This window comes from Neofelis nebulosa, chromosome 8, assembly GCF_028018385.1.
Source record: "Neofelis nebulosa isolate mNeoNeb1 chromosome 8, mNeoNeb1.pri, whole genome shotgun sequence".
Classification (NCBI taxonomy): Eukaryota; Metazoa; Chordata; class Mammalia; order Carnivora; family Felidae; genus Neofelis; species Neofelis nebulosa.
The window spans coordinates 41,615,314-41,632,015 of NC_080789.1; the positions used below are offsets into that span (position 1 = coordinate 41,615,314).

The window sequence follows — 16,702 nt, forward strand, 5'->3', positions numbered from 1 at the left end:
AACCAGAAGTGCTCCAAAACTCAAAGTCCTATTTTAATATAACTAATTTTTTTAATATTGAATTATAACTGTACTGGTATTACACACAATTATACATACACTGGTATTACACACAATCACATATGATGAGGTTAGAGAGATTTCCCCATTGTCATTGTCAGGATAGATCACAGGGAGGTTTCTAAGATTCACCATTTCACTTACCTTGGAGTGGCCTAAGGGCCTGAATAGCAAACATATCTTTTCTGTTTATAGAGCTTTTATTAAGTTGCACTGTTATCTTTGTGGTCCCAGGGGCCAAAATGATGGGGAAAATGGAAGAAGAATGATATGGTGCAATTTTCCACCCTACTTTCTTTCTCAGTCACCACACATCCACTTCCCTCTTCCCCTTTCACGCTATAGTCTCACCTTGAATAATCTCATTCATGCCTAAAGATTTACCTGCTGCCTATGTATTGATTCCCAAATGTGTACCTCCAGATCTTTTTCCTGCATTCCAGGCACATATATCTGATGATCTGTAGCTCATCTCACCTTGGATCTCCACAGGCAACATGAATGTAACCTCACCAAAATGGAAATCATTGTCTTTGCTTCTCCAAATCCTTCGCTCTATATTCTCTATGACATACAATATTCTAATTCTGAAAGAAACCCAGAAGTGATTCCAGACTCCAAATCTTTCCTCCCTCCACATCCATTCTCTGACTGAATCTTGTTGATTTGACTTTCTCAACATCTCTTGTATCCATCTCCATACTAAGCTGCAATAATAGTATTTGCACCTATGGATAAAGTTAGGCATACAAAAGAGTATGGCCAGATCCACCTGGGGGCAAAGGGGGTTGGGAATGCCATCATGGAGAGGGTGAGCTCTGAACTGGGGGTTAAAAGGAGGTAGGTATGGAGGCCATTCCAGGCAGTGGTGGCAACATAACCAAGGGTTGGACAAGACAAAATCGCAGGCTTTTTGGTATGGCTAGGACAGAAAGCTGACTGTTATGGGAAGAATCTGGCAAGAATTGAAAGCGAAGCAGTAGGCAGGGCCTAGGGAATGTAAGTTTGTTCCAGGGATTTAAGCAGTGAAAGGACAAAATCAGATCTGTCTTTTAGAAAGCTCTCTAAGCAGGGTGGAGGGGAGATGAGAGAGAGGTTAGAAGAGGAAGTTGTTGCCATAATCCCTGTGACAGAGAAGGCCAGTATGAACTACCCAGGGATAACAGAAAGGAAAGGGGCAATGTTGATCTGTAGAGTCAATTATGGCCATAGAGTCCTTAGTGATATGACCTCCGAGCAGCTAGTCTACCTCTTCTCTCTCTGCCCTGTGCCTCACCCTCCACATCCAGTTATGGTAACTGCTTGTGGTTTCACACACACACTGAGTGTGCTCTTTTTTAGTGCTGTGCCCTCTGCTTGAAATGCTCTTCCCCTTACCCCAATTTTTTCCTTAGATGAGAGCCATCATCTCTTCTAAGGAAACTTCTCTGATCCCCCCACCCCCATATCCTAAACTTCCTTCTCCACTTATGTCATCTGATGTCGTACATCCTCTGATATCAGAATCTTCTCTCATCTTCTCACATCACAATGAATCTCTGAACATTAACTGTACTTCTTTTCTGATCCAGTTACTCAGTACTTAACATATATGAGCTTTTCTTTTTAATGTACTTTTCATTTGGATGGTTTTTAGTTCTTAGGTCCTCAATTAAATTCCAACCCCCTGAGGGCAAAGTAAATATCTTTCTGGTATTTGTTTGTTATTATAGGGGAGGAAAGCTATTATCATCCCTGACTATATACTGTACTTAGCAAATAGTTTCAAAATTCTTATTGACTCTGTCTCTCTTACACACACACACACACACACACACACACACACACACACACACTTTTAACTATCCTAATTATATTGGATATTTTATGTAGTCCATGTCACAAGAGTAGATCACAGGTAAGATCATGTTATAATGAAATTCTTTCCCATTCTTTCATTTATATGTATCTGAAAGTCTGCACAGGGTCCAGAACAAACATATGCTATACTACTATGGAGTGAATTGTGTCTTCCCCAAATTTCTGTGTTGAAGCCCTAACACCAATGTGACCGTACTTGGAGATGGGGCTTTTAGGAGATGATTAAGGCTAAATGAGGTCATAAAGGTGAAACCCTCATCTGGTAGGACTGAAGACATAAGAGGAAAATTCTCGCTTTCTCTTTCTCCATACACATGCATTATGGAAAGGCCATGGGAAGGCACAGTGAGAAGGGGGACATCTGGAATCCAGGAAGAGAGCTCTCACCATAACCTGACCATGCTAACGCCCTGATCTCAGACTTCTAGCCTCCAGAACTGTGAGAAAATAAATTGATATTGTTTAAACCACCCACTCTATAGTATTTTGTAATGCCAGCCTGAGCTGACTAATACATATGCCAAAGTTAGGGCTGTCAGAAAATTTCAGTATAAGGAATCACAGACTGTGCAGAGCCTTTGTCACAAGGAGTCCGTTTGAAAAATAATACTGGATGTTAAATGTTATCACATTTTCTCAATCTGGCAATTCACAGCTTATACATTCAACACAAATAACAGCAGATAATACGGTCTTAGATGAGAAAAGCAAAATTTTAAGTATAAACTCTCAAATAGTAGTTAATGAACATGCTTGAGGAAAAAAATGACAGAAAGTTCTTGATAAGACAGTTAATTCAAACGTACTCTTTCCTTGAATGTCAGACTACGGTTTCATTGTCCCTAAACGACAGCAATCAATTCCCAGTGGATAATAGGACATTTTTTTTTTATGTTCAAGATATTGTAAAAGAGGCCATAGTTCTCATGGAAGAGCATCACAGATATAGATATCCAAGGCCACACAGAAAATAAGTGATACTGGAAAGCCGAAACTCCATCTCAGCACTAATTAAAACCATTCTCTTGGGTGTACTTCCACAGGGAAAAAGAAAATGAAAGAAAAGACATCTCAAAAATTTTCTTTCTATGGACCACTTAAATTCTTGGTAGAATTCTTCGTAGAATTTCTGATGTAAATGTGCCGTAGAGGTTATCTAGCCACAGAAAACAGAAATGCTTTTTATAATACTCCTGTCAGATACTGCGACATCCTTGTCTTGAATATGCCCATGACAGCCAACTCCTCATCTTCTAAGTCAGCCAATTCCATTGTTAAACACCAAAATCTTAGGATCTTAAATATAATCAAAACACGTTTCAAAAAGAAAACAACCTTCTTCTGCAAATTCCTTCCGAAGCAAGATAAAATGATAATTAAGTGGCTGCTACATCTCCACAAATGCCCTTCAAATGTTTAGAGAGTGCAACAACAGTAATGCCCAGGTTAAACATAGCCTATTCCTTCTCTACCCTCTTGGCCTAACTCTTTTGTATACACCTTTATGTTCATTTTGTAGTTTTATTATGGTAGGGAAAAATTAAGCCTATAAACTATCACTTTAATAAATGAGACTATAAAAATGATTAATAGCTTTTAAAATTATTGTCAGTAGAGCTCAGCCCCCCCCCCCTTTTTTTAAAAGTAAATTTGCAGAGAAAAATGAGAAACATGCAATGGATTGCCGTGGGAGAAGGGAGAGTCTTGCTTTCTCTTCTTTCGAGTTTTTCCCTTGATCATTAATTTCTCAGATGGGCTACAGAACAACTCCACATGAGGGGTGGGAACAGGGGAAGAACAAAGATCCCCTGCAAAATGAACACAGGAGTGAACTATCCCACTGGATTCTCAGAGGAGTCCAGGAATCCAAAAAGGTTAAAAATCACTGAGAGAAAAAGCCTTCAATAAACCTGAGACTCTGGAATGGAAAGGGTTAAATGTATTAACCGTCACCTAGTTGGTTTAGAAATAGAAATAAGGAGATTTCATTGGACTTTAAACCTCTGTAGACAATGGAAGGTGTTCGTTTAATGGTTCTAAAAACCACTTCCTGACAAGCAGTGGGCTGCAACGCTTGCTCACAATAGTCTCCATTTCCCACACAAGCCGCTGAGAAAATCCTGATTTCCGTGGACTGTTTCTGAGGAGTGCCATTATATTACAGTTGAGAAAAGGAGTGGGAGGGAGGAGGAAAACACTGCTTTCAATTCTCTTACAATCTATTTTTAACACGCCTGAGAAGGTTTTGAGCTATTAATGTAATGAGTCTAGATTCAAAAACAAAACAGAGCAGTAGGGCAGGAAAGGCACAGTGTGGAGGGAGCGATGGCTGGTTCCTTCAGGATGCCAACAGCTGTTTCAATATCAAATGGATGTTTACAATAATCATCACCATATACTTAATCGGAGGAAATCTTGATAAAAAGCAAATGTGTCATATGAATCAGCTAGCCTTCCCCTGATATTATTTTTTCACAGTCTATGTTGGTGTTTCATAACTCTCTGCTGCCCATCCACTGAATTTTATGTTTTACATGCTTATCAGGGGAAATTTCTAGATCCTCCAACCAGTGGTGCTCTAAGTTTTTTTGGTGGTATTTTTATTCTTGAAAAAATAAAATATGTAGATTTGATCACCCTGGTTGGGATTCAGGAATGGTATTGCATGCTATAAGTGTCAAAGAATACCTTGAGCCAGTGTAGCACTATTTAAGGTCAAGATGTACCAAATTTTATGACACTGTAGTATCTATACAGTAATGCTCTGATGTTATATTTCAAAATGACAATGCAATCAACAGCCATCATTTAGTAGAAAGCTGAGAATCTTAGGCATAATAGTTTTTAATTATTTTTTGCAAGTTCTCCCTCTCTTCATTTTCCAGAAGTCCAGCATGCCAGCCTGCCTACTAGTTAACTAAACAAGTATTATGAAAATTTTAATGATAGTATTAGTAGTACCAAGAGTACCAGCTCAATTTGTTAAGTGCTCAATAGTGATCCAATACTGAACACTCTTTAAAAGACATCTCATTTAATTCTTGTTTTTTTTTTCCATTTAAAAATGGTAACAGTAAGGTTCAGAAAAGTTAGTTACTTAACAAGGCAATATTGTTAGTAAGTGGAAGAGCTGCAATTCAAATCAAATTCATCTTACTCCAAGTCACCATGTTCTTAACTCCTAAGTTATATTACCTTCATCCATAGTCCTGGTACAGGCTGTGAGTCACAAGAAACTCATATGGAGCAAGATAAACTACTTTCCTCTTAGAAAAACTTACCTGGTGCTGGGACTCAGAATTTACTGCTCAGCCTCTCCAATCTTCCAATTGAGGTGAAAATGGAAAGAAAAAGTGGGATAGGTGAATGGAGGAAACACATCATCCAATGGCTTTCTTCCATGCTGCATAGCCAGCATCTTCTTTTTTCGTGGTCATTTTAGTCTTGAAGCTATCATTCACTCTAGGGAGAGAAACTTCATGCAATTACTCCAGCTCCTCAGAAAGGTGTTTAATAATCTGCCAAACACCCAACCATACTACTAGTATCATGAATGCTATGATTGTATCAGCATACTGACTGGTACCGTAGAGAACAATGACACTTCTTAACCAAGGTTTATTTATCCGATTCTTTAACATACCTTTATCATAAATGTATAGGTACAATAAGGGGCACCTGGGTTGGTTCAGCTGATTAAGCATCTGACTCTTGATTTCAGCTCAGGTCATGATCTCATGGTTTGTGGGGTCAAGCCTTGAGTCGGCTCCCCGCTGATAGCATGGAGCCTGCTTGGAGTTCTCTCTCTTCTCTCTCACTGCCCCTCTCAGTGCTTGTTCTCTCTCTCTCTCTCTCTCTCTCTCTCTCTCTCTCAAAATTAATGAATATTTTTTAAATGTATAGGTATAATAAAATAATTCATTAAAATGTCTTAAAAGTGAAATAAAGGATGATTTGAAAAAATGAAGTTTGCTCAGATTCATACAGAGACTTATGAAATGGATTTCTGGGTTGTGAGTCTCAGTTTTTGTGTTCAGTGTGTCCCTAGATTCTGGCTGTTATACCCAGACTCAATTCTCAACTCTCAGCTTATCAACATTCTCCTCTTGACCCACTTGCCTTCTTTTTTGAACCATCTTTTCCCTATAGATCCTATGCTAGGACAAAAATCATGATTACTGATAAATGGACAATCTCAATAATACTAAAATGAGCAGGAAAAAAACCCTGAAATGCCTATGTCTAGTGAAAACAATTTTTTGTTAAATAAAGTTTTATTTTTATGAAATAAATCATATATACTTATTTTTAATAATTTAGAAAATACAGAAAATATAAAGAAAAAACATCCATAGTCACAGAAACTAGAGACAACTATTAATTTTTTCTGTACTTATTTTTGATATCTTTACGTACATATTAGTTCATGCATTCATTTAACAAAAAAATATTGAGTACCTACTGTGCCAGGCAACGTTCTGGGTGTTGAAGATACAGCAGTAAAGAAAATAGCAAAATATTCCTACTTAATGGAGCTTATATTGTAGTTGGGAAGACAGATGATAACCCCACAAATGAGTAAATTATATGGAACATTAGAAGATGGCAAATACTCTGGAGAAAAATACCAGGGAAGAGGGAGAAAGTGTATTGGGCTGGAATGAGGGTTGTCATTTTAATTAGGGTGAGTCAGTCACTACAAAGATGACATTTTAACAAAGGATAAGAGACAAAGCCATACAGATATTTCACAGAACAACCTCAAAGTAACATGGAATACAACAATAAGCCTTTTTTTCTTGCTCAGTTTTGGTGGTGACCTGTAGTAGCTTTGTTTCAGATAGCTGTCACTGGAGTAGTTATCCGCCATATATCTCCTATTCTCCTGAGACCGGTGGGATTATTGAGGGCCCGCCTTTTTCATGACAGTGGCAGAAGCCTAAAGAGCAAGAGCCACAACTCAAGCATATTTTAAGCACTGGCTTGCATCGTGCCTGCTAACAGATCACTAGTCAAAACAAGTCATATGGCCAAGCCCATGGTTAAAGTGCAGAGAAGTACTCACATGGAAAGGTAAAGATAAGGGAAGAAAGTGAATCTTTTTTTTTCAATATATGAAATTTATTGTCAAATTGGTTTCCATACAACACCCAGTGCTCATCCCAAAAGGTGCCCTCCTCAATACCCGTCACCCACCCTCCCCTCCCTCCCACCCCCCATCAACCCTCAGTTTGTTCCCAGTTTTTTTTTTTTTTTTTTTTTTAAATTTTTTTTTTTTTTTTAAACGTTTTTTATTTATTTTTGGGACAGAGAGAGACAGAGCATGAACGGGGGAGGGACAGAGAGAGAGGGAGACACAGAACCGGAAACAGGCTCCAGGCTCCGAGCCATCAGCCCAGAGCCTGACGCGGGGCTCGAACTCACGGACCGCGAGATCGTGACCTGGCTGAGGTCGGACGCTTAACCGACTGCGCCACCCAGGCGCCCCACCAGTTTTTAAGAGTCTCTTATGCTTTTGCTCTCTCCCACTCTAACCTCCTTTTTTTTTTCTTTTTTCTTCTTTTTTCTTCCTTCCCTAAATGTCCATCAACTGATGAATGGATAAAGAAATTGTGGTTTATATACACAATGGAGTACTACGTGGCAATGAGAAAGAATGAAATATGGCCCTTTGTAGCAACGTGGATGGAACTGGAGAGTGTGATGCTAAGTGAAATAAGCCATACAGAGAAAGACAGATACCATATGTTTTCACTCTTATGTGGATCCTGAGAAACTTAACAGAAACCCATGGGGGAGGGGAAGGAAAGTGAATCATTTTAAACAATAATATAATCTATGACAATCCTCTCTATTTTGTTTACAATTATTCATATTACTCTCATATGCAAGTAGTACTCATATCTCATGTCAAGTCCCTCCCACCAATCTCATCCATTGACAACATTAGACTCAAAGTCAAGGATCTTATGACCTACATCAGGTCTACACATGCCTTCTCTTGACTCAAAGACCCACAATCTAAATAGACAAATTACCTCCTTTACCTCATCCAAAATACAATAATGGACCAAGGATTGGATAACTACAATAAACAGTCCCATTTGAAAAAGGGGAGGATGAGACGCATAAAGCAATCAGCAGTCCATTAGCAGTTCTTGAAAGCCCATGTACATGTATTGCCATGTCCCTCTGAGGGAAGATGTTGCTTGATTCGGCCTAAATCCTGATTCTTAGGAGTTTCTACCTAGTCCACTATTCTCAAGAACTGCTGACAAAGCCCTCTGTGGGTGAGACTGAGATCCTTTCTTTTATATTCTCTTCCTTGGCCATTTCTCAAAAGGACATTGGAGAAGATACCATTCTTGAATCCTGACTCACTTTCTCAACCTGCTTCCTGCCTAAAGAAAGTTGAGAGGTCACTTTGTATCTCATATAGTCTCAGTCTCTTTTAGTCCAGGCTGGGGTTGTTTTACCAATATAGTTTTCTCAAAGATCTGTGTATTTGACTCCAACCAAGGCCATTTGTCAAAACCACATCCACAGTTCTTTCTGAGATGCATCTTTCTTCTTAGACTCAATTATATATACTTTAGGTACATCGGCTTCTGTGAAACATACTTAATGCAACATAATAATAATCATTTATTTCTCAATCATAAGATCGCAGGTCGGTGAGGCAGCTCTGCTTCATTGTGCAGAATCCCATTATGGGGAAGCTGGGGTGGCTTTGCTCCATGTATCTTTTATTCCCCTCCTGGAACCAGCAGGCTACTAAGAGGTCATATTTCACTCATGACAATGGAAGACAATGCAAGCATGGCCTCCAAGTGCAACTTAGAAGGGAATGAAAGGGTGGAAAAGGCATGCAGATACTTAACCTCCTTATCCCAGATTTGGCAAATTGCTTCGGCTCCCGTTCTGCTTCACCAAAACCAGTGATGTGGATCCACATAGCTGAAAAAGAGTCGAGTAATCTCTGGCTAGGAAGCTGTGTCCCAACAACTCTACTCTGGGAAAAGGAGCTCAAATCTTTGGAACTTAGTGAACCTTTTCTGCCACAATGAAGAAATGTTTCATTACACAGCCTTATGTAGAAGAAAACATATAATAAAATATATAAGGTCTGAGGTCACTTCCATGATTTATACAGAGAACTCATTGGTGGAAGGAGACAGATGTAGATGCAGTTCTAGATCTAAATAAATTGAGAAAAAATCTGCAATTCTAAAACAGTGGTTATCAGTTCATAGTAAGGTTGCAGGTAGTTTTATTTTTTCATATTATGAAAGATTTATTCTTTTTGAAATTAAGTGTAATTTTTATGATGAGAATATAATAAAGTTCTATAAAAAGATCAAACAAATTTCTTTTTTAGAATATGGTGATATTTGCTGCTTTCTCTGAAGATCTATAGAACAACATTGCCATTATTTTTTCCCTTTTTCCTTTAAAAAATTTCCTTCTGAAAAAAAAAGTACCCATTTTTAATTTCTGTCATCTCTTTGGGAAAGTTGATCATGGTTCGATTTTTGCAAAATTCTCACAGAACCCTACATTACTCTGGATATATTGATAGTTGAGGGCATTACCTTTTGGTACACAAAAAGAGCAGGGATACTAGGTTTTTTTCCCTATCATTTTAGAAGGAACTAATTCAGGTGGCCTTGGTGTCAAGTCCTATGTCAGCAGATATGCTCCCAAGAGATAGAAGAGTTCAAGGCACGTGGAAATTAATATTCTAATCTTTCACTGGTAGGTCTCTACTCTGAGTAGATTCACATTGACAAACAGTCACTGTCAACTTACATTTAGTCATCCCTACTCACAGAAAAGACCGCATGTGTTCCACCCAACCATTCGCTTAAGTTGTTTCTCATGAGGGTAATTTGTAAACTATACTTCAAGTATTTTTTTTATAAATGATTTCTCTGCAGTAGTGAAACTGAAGGTTTCAATCATAAAAAGCCTCAAATAAATAATGAGGGGTGTTTTTTTGTTTTATTCCATATTTTACTTGCCCAAATCTAATTTTTTAGGCCCAGTCTTATTTTTCTGTTCCAGAATATTTGCCAATGATCTCCTATAAGAATAATTATTTACATAGTATTATAAAGTGTGAGGGTTGGGACAGGTGGGGGCTTAAAACAAATTAGCAGCAGTCCATTAGCAGCAGGAGGGTAACATCTAATTGGGAAAATAAAACATTTGTAGAAAATTAGTTAGAAACTATAATAATACAAAGAAATAAAAGGCATCTAAATCGGCCAGGAGGAGGTCAAATTTCCACTCTTTGCAGATGACATGCTACTCTATATGGAAAACCCTAAAGATTCCACCAAAAAACTGCTAGAACTGATTCATGAATTCAGCAAAGTTGCAGCATATAAAATCAACACACAGGAATCATTCCTATACACCAACAATGAAGCAACAGAAAGAGAAATCAAGGAATAGATCCCATTTACAGTTGGACAAAAAACCATAAAATACTGAGGAATAAATCTAACCAAACAGATGAAAAATCTATACACTGAAAACTATAGAAAGCTTATGAAAGAAATGGAAGAAGACCAAAAAAAAAAAAAATGGAAAAAGATTCCATGCTCCTGGATAGGAAGAACAAATATTGTTAAAATGTCGATACTACCCAAAGCAATCTACATATTCAATGCAATCCCTATCAAAGTAACACCAGCATTCTTCACAGAGCTAGAACAAATCATCCTGAAATTTATATGGAACCAGAAAAGATGCCCAATAGCCAAAGCGAACTTGAAAAAGAAAACCAAAGCAGGAGGCATCACAATCCCAGACTTCAAGCTATACTACAAAGCTGTAATCATCAAGACAGTATAGTACTGGCACAAAAACAGACACTCAGATCAATGGAACAGAATAGAGAACCCAGAAATGGACCCACAAACATATGGCCGCCTAATCTTTGACAAAGCAGGAAAGAATATCCCATGGAATAAAGACAGTCTCTTCAGCAAGTGGTGCTGGGAAAACTGGACAGTGACATGAAGAGGAATGAACCTGGATCACTTTCTTACACCATACACAAAAATAAACTCAAAATGGAGGAAAGACCTCAATGTAAGACAGGAAGCCATCAAAATCCTCATGGAGAAACCAGGCAAAAACCTCTTTGATCTTGGCCACAGCAACTTCTTACTCAACACGTCTCTGGAGGCAAAGGGAACAAAAGCAAAAATGAACTACTGGGACCTCATCAAAATAAAAACTTCTGCACAGCGAAGGAAACAATCGGCAAAACTAAAAGGCAACCGACAGAATGGGAGAAGATATTTGCAAACGACGTATCAGATAAAGGGTTAGTATCCAAAATCTACAAAGATCTTATCAAACTCAACACCCAAAAAACAAATAATCCAGTGAAGAAATGGGCAAAAGACATGAATAGACACTTCTCCAAGTAAGACATCCAAATGGCCAACTGACACATGAAAAAATGCTCCACATCACTCATCATCAGGGAAATACAAATCAAAACCACAATGAGATACCACCTTACACCTGTCAGAATGGCTAACATGAACAACCCAGGCAACAACAGATGTTGGCGAGGATGTGGAGAAAGGGGACCTCTTTTGCCTTGTTGGTGGGAATGCAAGCTGGTGCAGCCGCTCTGGAAGACAGTATGGAGGTTCCTCAAAAAACTAAAAATAGAACTACCCTACGATGCAGCAACTGCACTACTAGCATTTATCCACGGGATAGAGGTGTGCTGTTTTGAAGGGATACATGCACCCCCATGTTTATAGCAGCACTATCAACAATAGCCAAAGTATGGAAAGAGCACAAATAGCCATCAATGGATGAATGGATAAAGAAGATGTGGTATATATATATACAATGGAGTATTACTCGGCAATCAAAAAGAATGAAATCTTCCCATTTGCAACTACATGGATGGAACTGGAGGATATTGTGCTAAGTGAATTAGTCAGAGAAAGACAAAAATCATATGATTTCACTGATATGAGGACTTTAAGAGACAAAACAGATGAACATAAGGGAAAGGAAACAAAAATAATATAAAAACAGGGAGGGGGACAAAACAGAAGAGACCCATAAATATGGAGAACAAACTGAGGGTTGCTCGAGGGGTTGTAGGAGTGGGGCTGGGCTAAATGGGTAAGGGGCACTAAGGAATCTACTCCTGAAATCATTGTTGCACTATATGCTAACTAATTTGGATGTAAATTTTAAAAAATAAAAAATACAATTAAAAAAAAAGAAACTATAATAATATTATTATCAATGTGTTCACATTCCATGTGATACAAAAGCAAGAAATCTCCCTCATTGAGCTCCCAGTCTGAATTATCCAAAATTCGTGAGGTTCACATAGTGCCAAAAGGGATCTGTCTGCCTTCTCCTCCCTGCTGAAGAGATCATTTATATCTGCAACATGTATCGTGGCTAATGATGTGTACTCCAGAGAAAGACTACCTGGGTTTGAATTCTAGTTCTGTCACTTTATAGATTGAGTAATTTTCTACCTTGCTTGGCTTCAGTGCCTTGACTATCAAATATGTAGTGAGAATTAAATAAGTTAACTCATGTAACAGCTTAGAACAGTGAATCATAATAAGTGTATGATTGATGTCAACTATCGATAGGTTGCTTCTAGCTGCCACATGGTGTTATTGTTGAAACTTAGGGCACCAGGGTTGCAGCTTTGACTTAACAGCTCTTCAGAGATCACTCCCAGTCACCTCACAGAAAAACAGCCAGGATTCACAATGCTTGATTGGGAATGGATCAGTTAGTTACCCTTCAAAGACCTTAACTACTACCCCTCTCCCTTCCTACAACTGACCCATGCAGAGAATGAAGACAGCTTTTTTTTCTCTTGAATCACAAATTCATGACACATGAAAGGTGTGATAATAGCCCTCTTTCCTTGGAAGATGGGGTTACTCACAAATCCTTATAGAAAATCACTATGTCATTCAGGCTATGGAGACTTCAGAATGGGGCTGTCTTCTGTGATACAAAGATTACTACTCCCTAAAGAAGTTTCCCCTAAAGATGCTTCTTCAAGCACCTCATACTTTCATTTATGGAGTGAGGAGCAAACAGATGAACTGTCTTTGGTGATTGTACCATTGTGCTACCTCTCATGAAAACAAAACAAAACAAAACAAAAAACAAAACTCAAGTTTAGTCTCTGGTGAGGCATATCACTACTGAAAGTAAAACATTTATTAATTAAGTACTTATCATTTATTAGCAACATGTTAAGTACTTCATGGGTGTCATCTCACTTAATCCCACCACAACTCTCTGAGGTAAGCATCATTATTATCCTATTTAAGAAAAAGAAACTGAGAAAATAACTTAAAATCATATAGCTAGTCAGCAGCAGAGATGATATTCAAATGCCATAATCTGTCTACTCATCCAATCTGAGACATCCACAGAGTAAAGGAGTGGGGCTAGCTTATTTAAATTAATGAAAAATGGTTTCCTTTACAATTAAAATAGATTTTGAGAGTGGAAGAAAGATCGTTTAGGAGAAGATGGCCGTATTAAGGCTGAATGTAATAGGCATTATGTATATATAAGAAAAGGATCCATGTTCATTTGGGAAATTCAGGTTGAATTATAAAATTAATCCCATAATTTCCATAGATGTTAAATAACATACTCTTTTCTCCTCCGTAAAAATCGTGTGAAAATAATTAGCCAGAACTAGAGATGGTAATAATTATCCACTTGACCAAAGCCTCCAGGACTGTTTGAACCACGTGACCTGCCTCCTACCCCTGGTCACAACTGCTCACCCAGAAATGAACAACTGATCCAAAAGGAACAGGTCTTTTGGTTGCATTCTTCTTATCATCTTATATGTTGCCCAGTATTTTCTCCAGGAAAACTAGGGCTTGCACTTCTTATCTCCTGTATTTCTGTATATTGTAAGTTCATTTGTTGCCCTGAGACCTCAAATCTCTGATGAAAGTTATGAATTTCATTTTAAAAACGAATCAATCAGATATCTACTCTTAAAATATGAAGAAATACGGCAACAGAATCAATTGGTACTTGAGTCACATTAATCGTAGAACACAAGAATAAAGACCGTATTCCAGCTAGAGTGACTCTCCTCCCCACCCTTCCAAGGGAGGCCTGATTATTTAGTTCTCACAATAAACTCTTTATTCATTGCTCACAAGAAGCTTCTGTTATTGTAACCAAATAATCTCTGACCAAGAAAACATCATCTGTTACATAGCAAGGTGGGTCTGTAGTATCCTAAAAAGCACTCCACTGTATAGGTACTTTTCTTTCCATTTCCATAAAGATGAGAAAACTGGAGATTCAGAGAGAAAAAATATTTCCAAAATCATATAGCAAGAATATGGCAAGCCTAAGATTGAAACCCATGTTTGTCTGATTCCAAAGCAATAATCTTGATAATAATACATGTTCCAAGCATCCCTAATTATACTTATTGTAAATTTGTTATATATAGTATTATGTAATTTATTATATATGGCAATGTATCATATTGTATATGAAATAAAAGTAAACAATGCTGAAATCAATGCTAACATGACTTAATAAAATTAAACTTTGCAAAGTCATATTAATATAACAAGAAACTCTTCTTGCATAATAATAACTCAAAATAAATTGAATTTAGGCTTCTATTTATAATTTAGAAATCTGGAAAGAGTAGTGCTCCCATCCGTTCAACAACAAAAAATGTCAAGTAATCTGCAAATTTATAACTTTCATCAGAGATTTGAGGTCTCGGGCAACAAATGAACTCAAAATATACAGAAACACAGGAGATAAGAAGTGCAAGCCCTAGTTTTCCTGGAGAAGATACTGGGCAACATATAAGATGACAAGAAGAAAGCAACCAAAATTTTTAGCAAATTGCTAAAAGCCACCTGTAATCTATTTTGAATGAGAGTATAGAAACCTTAGGAGCCACAAACACAAAGGGAATTTTCTTCTCCAGGTACATCATCAGGTACTCACAAGAAAGATTTGGGACAAGAAAGAATTAAGATAAAGCCTTTCTTGTAGAGAAGGTCTGAGGGAGGGAAATATCCACTGGAACAATGGATTCTTCTCCTCATCTTCCCTTCCTTAAATCACTAAGGGAGGATACAACAAACTCTGTCACTGGGACAAAATGTCAAGACTTATTGCAGCTGGAGAAAGTAAATAGAAAAGAATTAATGCTGTCCCTTCAGGAAGGGCAGGAAGTCACCCTGGGCTCATATGTTTAGTGACCCCACCAGAGTGGAGGAGGGAAAGAATCATTGAAAATGTCCCAGCCAAGCTCAGGGACAGAGTACTTGCCTATGATTGTGGCTGAACTAGGTCAACAGAGAACACCCCATGCATTCACCCAGAACAACTAAGCTAGCAAGCGCTGAATAACAAGTAACAGCAGTCTATTGCTGAAAGGGTGACAGAGATTGAAAAGTGAACAGGCACAAAGGGAAGACCTAAAGCTGAAGGTGGAGTATATATTGAGAAAAGTTCCCCCAACAAACCAGCTGTGACCCTAACGACAAGGAATTTAAAACCGGTAGTGTGCTGAGGGTCACAGCAGCAATAAAACCACACCCAGGGCAACTCCCAATTAGACTGACTCAATATCCCCCCTCCCTAAAACCAAGCAAGAAAAAGAGTGAACATTTCGAAGCACAAATAATAATAATTTCAGTCTCTACTGTACTACCTTAAATGCCCAACATTCAGACCAAAAAAAATATAAATCACTAAAGGCAGCATCTTGGTCCTTCAGCCTTTGACTAGCCACCACCTGACAGCCACAACTAGTCAGAGAAGAGACATACAGGTTGAAACAACACCAAGTCCAAATTCCTTTGGGAATTAAGCCTCCAGAAATTAACATATCCTGACCTGCCTACCTGTCCAGTAAAGTTATCTTTGGTCCTTTCTCTGCCTCCTCCAAATCTGCCCTTTCTTCCATGCCCAGCTCTGTCTCTACTTCAACCGTAGAGCCTTCCTTCAAACATTTGGGTCTGTAATGAATACTCACTTCTGTGAGCTTTCATTCCACACATAATCAATACTACATGTTAATACTTAGCCTGTCCTCCTTGGGTGCATAAGCTATGACTTGGACGCCCCAAATTAACGAGTATCCCATCTTATGATTATTGTATTGTCTTCCCTCACAGAGCTAAGAGCAAAAGAAGAGCTCAACAGCTACCATAGGGGGTTTGTTTTGTTAAAATGGGAATGCCTAATAAAAAGGACCCTGCTGAGTGTGTGTAAATAAAGAACTACTGCTGTTTAGTGTTCACTAAACATTAGAAATACTCTGCAACAACTTGCTCATAGAGTTCTAAATCATGTATTTTTTCTTTTCCAAGCAATTTCTCATGTCTTCCAAATTTCTTCACAAACATCATTTTAATGGATATTCTGTATCATTATATATGTATGTCAGAAAATTAAAAAAAGGATTGGAATGGAGTGAACCAAAATGTTAATGATGATATTTATTTGCATCTTTATTTTTTTGCATTTTACAAGTTTTTAACAGCGAGAATGAACAATTTTTATATTTGATAAAGGAAAGTTAATTTGAAAAATATTGTCAATTCCTCACTATCTGAGGGCTCAGCTCCTTATAGTTGACAGTGTCCTACAATGAATCCTTATAAGGATTCTGCAAAACTTCTATTACTTCTCGTGGTGAGAATAAAGAACAAGATGAGATGCTGGTCACTTCACTAAAAGAAAGAGTATCTACCTTGCA

General features: G+C 37.9%; 1 long non-coding RNA gene across 1 annotated transcript in view; it reads right to left on the bottom strand.

The window, feature by feature from the left end:
* LOC131519177 (uncharacterized) overlaps positions 1 to 16,702 on the bottom strand; it is a 167,342-nt gene that overhangs the window by 67,682 nt on the left and 82,958 nt on the right. The window contains exon 2 of the long non-coding RNA XR_009265511.1: positions 5,202 to 5,382. This is a non-coding gene — a long non-coding RNA (uncharacterized LOC131519177). The remainder of the gene's footprint in view (positions 1 to 5,201; positions 5,383 to 16,702) is intronic.